This window comes from Penaeus monodon, chromosome 18, assembly GCF_015228065.2.
Source record: "Penaeus monodon isolate SGIC_2016 chromosome 18, NSTDA_Pmon_1, whole genome shotgun sequence".
Taxonomy (NCBI): domain Eukaryota; kingdom Metazoa; phylum Arthropoda; class Malacostraca; order Decapoda; family Penaeidae; genus Penaeus; species Penaeus monodon.
The window spans coordinates 49,008,181-49,013,180 of record NC_051403.1 but is presented as its reverse complement, the minus strand read 5'-3'; positions in this window follow the sequence as shown (position 1 = coordinate 49,013,180).

Sequence of the window (5,000 nt, the reverse complement as noted above, 5' to 3'; positions counted from 1 at the left end):
GGTTTCTTTCAAAGTTTTGAGTCATTAATGAAAACATTTCTAAGACAAGAAAATAATCGAGTTTGGAAGAGCGTGGATTGAAAATGTGCCATGGAAGTTGCATTTCATTAATGTAATGAATATTCACAAGGAAATAATGAGAAAATATTATTTAGAATAGTAGATTTTCGATGGGAAAATAATGACAACGCAATGACAAAGGAATAATATTAATCTGTCACCAAAGAAACAAGGAAACAATAACAATTCCTTATTAAGAAAATAATAGCAAATCATAAGAAAAGGTATAACAGAGGAAGGTTATTTATAACGGAGATTTCTTAAAAAGGCCACTGAAATTATGAAAAATCTGAAAAAAATTAAATTCACTAGTTGGCCTTGAGAGAAATAGGGAAGCCGGAAATGATATGTTTTGAAGTGATTAACTTTAATTATGAAATCTACTGTTGATATCACGAAATATTAAGGATGCCTTTATATTAAAAAAAAAAAAAAAAAAAAAAAAAAAAAATATATAATATATATATATATATATATATATATATATATATATATATATATATATATATATATTAAAAACAATAAAGATAATAATAAAGATAATGATAATGGTAATAATCATGATAATAATTTTATTAATAATAATATTACCAGTAACAATAATAAAAACGACAATAATGATAATAAAAGGTTAATAAAGAATTTGAAAAAACAAATGAATGACGCTACAAACAACCATCATGAAAGAGAAAAACAAACTCATGATATGGCAACATCCAGCCGCGCCGTCGCTAGCCCTGTAGCGGCGTCGCGGGGGGGGGGGGGGGCAGGTAGCTCAGGGGGGAGCCAGGTCGTCCAGGTCGTGGAGGTCGTCCAGGTGGTGGTCGTGGAGGTCGTGGTGGGCGTGGAGGTCGTGGTGGGCGTGCGTGAGGGCGAGCGGAAGGGCGTCGGGGCCTTGGCTGATGTGTCGGACCATCCTCGGGGGGCGGGGGGGGGGGGCCCCGGGGGGGGGGGGGGGGGGGGGGGAGAGTGGTTTATTATATATAGTGTGTTTTTATGTCATTGTTATTGTTGATTTTTTTTGTTGATGTTGGTCTGTATAGGTACGAGTATCTTTATTAACATAAGCATTATCATCCTGCTTATTATCAATATGGTTATTGGTATCATTACCCTAATGTGGTGACAGTGATCATTATTATCATTACTGTTTCATTTTTATCATTACTTTGAATAGTATTATCACAATCATTATCGTTATTATCATTATTGCTCTAATATAATCATTATCACTATCACCAATATCATTATTATTACCATTGTTACTATCACTATCATTATCATTATCATCATAATTGTTACCATCATTATCTTCATTATGATCACTATTACCACCATCACCTTCATTACCATCTTTTCTTACCATTACCATCCTTACCATTATCACCACTAACCTCACTACCACCATAACCATCACGACCATAACTCAGAGGAACAACCAAAACATTTTAAACATTTTTGACAAAAGAAGGAAAAGGAGACGAAACATTAAGGGAAAAAGAACAAGGCGTATAGTAAAAACAATAACAATAATGATACTATTGTAATAGTAATAATGATAATAATAATAATAATATATAATAATAATAATACATATAATATAATAATAATAATAATAATAATAATAGTAATGATAATTACAACAATAACTAATTATTATCTATAATAATAACCAATATACATAATAATGATGATAATACTAATGACTGATGATGATGATACATAATAATAATAATAATATACCTAGTAAACAATAACAGTAATATGATAAGGACGATAATAAACAATAATGATTATTATAATTATAATTTTTGTTTACTATTATCACGCTTTAAACACGAAAAAAGAAGAAAGAGAAGATGAAACACTGAAAGAAAAAAAGAACAAGGCCTATGACAAAACTCAAAAGAAAAAAAGAACAAGGCAAATGACAAAACTCAAAAGAAAAAAAGAACAAGGCAAATGACAAAACTCAAAAGAAAAAAAGAACAAGGCAAATGACAAAACTCAAAAGTCACGTTCCAGCTGCCAAGACGTTATTGCGAGACGAGTCGATTCGGACAAGAAAATATCACTTGTGTTGTGTCTTGATGGAGGAAAAGGTGGGGTTGGGGGAGGAAGGAGGGAGGGGGGAGGAAGGAGGGGGAGGGGCGGGCGGGGGGGAGGGGAGATGTAGGAAAAGATGGGGTTGGGAGAGGAAGGAGGGGGAGGAGCGGAAGGGGGGGAGGGAAAAAGGAAGGAGGGAGAGAGGATAAGGTGGGGTTGAGGGAGGAGGGAGGGGTAAGGGGGTGGAGGGAGGGGAAAAAGGAGGGAGAGAGGAGAAAAGGAAGGAGGAGGGGAGGAGGAGAAAGGGGGGTGAAAGAGGGAAAGGGAGGGAGTGTGATGGGGAAAGGGGGAAGGAGGGAGGAAAAAGTGGAATGGAGAGAGGGTAAAGAAGACAAAGGAGAGAATGAGTGAGGAGAAAGGAGAGAAGGAGAGTAAACGGAGGAGAAAATAAAAATAAAATAGTATGAAGAATTAAGCTCGTTATCGCAGTGAAGAAAGGATAGTGCGTTTGTTTGTTTGTGTGTGCGTGTTTGTTTGTGTGTGCGTGTTTGTTTGTGTGTGCGTGTTTGTTTGTGTGTGCGTGTTTGTTTGTGTGTGCGTGTTTGTTTGTGTGTGCGTGTTTGTTTGTGTGTGCGTGTTTGTTTGATGTGAGTGTTGTTTGAGTGTAGGTAGTTTGTTTGGGTGCGTTTGTTTGTGCGTGCGTGAGAGGGGGGAGAGAGAACGAGAGAGAGATAGAGATAGAGACAGAGATAGATAGATAGATAGATAGATAGATAGATAGAGAGAGAGAGAGAGAGAGAGAGAGAAACCGAGACTGTGTGTATGTGTGTGTGTGTGTGTGTGTGTGTGTTGTGTGTGTGTGTGTGTGTGCGTGTGTGTGTGTGTGTGTTTCGTTTGCATACGAGTATATGTATTATACACATGCTATAACTCATAATCATCTGTGTCTGTGTTCTGGACCTTAGATGACCTAAAAATCCATTTAAATTCGAATATTTCCATTACATCAACTCTAGTCACTCTGGACCCATGAACCGTAACTCATTAACTCATGACCCACGACTCATGACCTCCTTGATTTATTGTTCGTGACTCATGACCTGTGACACATAATCCGTGACTCATAAACCAGAAACTCATGTCCCAAGACTCATGACTCAAGACTCATGGCCCGTGATACATGACCTGCAATACATGATCCGTGACTCATACGCCGTAATTCATGAACCAGAACTCATAACCCTTTACTCAAGACTCACGACCTCCTTGACTCACGACTCACCAGATGGGGTTGGAGACGGCGACGGTGAGAATTACCCATGTCTCATGACGCCCTTGACTCGTTATCCGTGACTTATCCCTCATGACTCATGACATTGACTCACGACTCACCAAGTGAGGTAGATGGAGACGGCGACGGTGAGGATGACCCACGCCTCATTAAACCCCTTGACTCATTAACCGTGACTCATGACCCGCAATACACAACCTATAACTCCTGATCGTGACTCATGACCCTTAACTCATGACCTCCTGACTCACGACTCACCAGATGAGGTAGATGGAGACGGCGACGGTGAGGATGAACCCCGTGCCCACCGCCACGATCGCCATCGTCCAGAAGTTGACCTCCTCTGGGGGGGGGGGGGGAGGTCATGGTGTTGGAGGTTAGTTATTATCATTTTTATATTATTAAGATTAGATATGATCATTTTATGTTATTTGGATTATGTATTTTCATTTTTATATTGTTTAGATTAGACTGTTACTCATTATTTTTATATTATTTAGATTAGACTGTTATTCATTATTTCTATTATCTGTTATTTAGATTAGATTTTATTTTTTTTAATATATATGCGCTAGATTATATTAATTAGATTAATATTTCAGATTCGAGGTGGCAATAGCTCAGTAAAAGAGCGCTGGTTTTGCAACGGCAAGGTCCTGGGTCCGCGTCCGGTCGCCCCTCTCAGTCGAGTCAGCTGTGAATGAGTACCGGCATGCGGACGTCATCATGCTGGGGTCAAAGTCGGCGCGGAAAGGACCTGGCCACCCGACCTCATCTTCCCGCGACTTCGTAAGCATGTTTCTCTACGAACATGTCCCTTTTGCCCATTTGGATAAGGGACCAGTTTCGTTTTGTTTTTTATTACTATTTAGATTATATGTGATTTTGATTCGATTTGATATTCGGCAGGCGAATAATAAAGAGACACAATCGCGTCGATAGAACTGTGGTAAAAAGAGGTTAATCGAAGAATTAATAAATCTGTAATAAATTTGTACAATTATTTTCTTCTCAGTGCAATAGATCATATAATTTTTGATAGTTGCAATTGCATGTGAATGTAATCCTATTTGTAAAGATATTAAATACAATAAGAAAATAAAATGCTCATGAATATAAGATAATAATCTTATATTCATCTTCTATAAAAAAGAATAAAATTATGGATCATAGTATCTTAGACATGAAAATATCAAATAGGAAAATTATATGATTTTTTTCATGCATATGAATATAAGATTATAGTACCTTAGACGTGAACATACTGGATACAAAAGAATATGTAATTGTGTAGGACTGTAAGATTAAAGCATCTTAGATATGAAATGTTAAAAAAAATATAAGATGAAAGATATAAATTTATAGCATCTTAGATATGAAAATAGATAAAACGAAAAGTCACATATGCATATAAGACAACAGAGTTCTTGATGATTTGAATATGAAGTTAGATTATAGCAACATGAACATATTAAATGAAATAGAAATAAAACTTGAATCTTGAACAAATTATCTATATAACTTTGAAAGAATCCATCAATGTCTTCATTTTTTTTTTATCGATTTCCGAGTATTTTGTATGCTCTCTGCTTTCTCTGAAAAT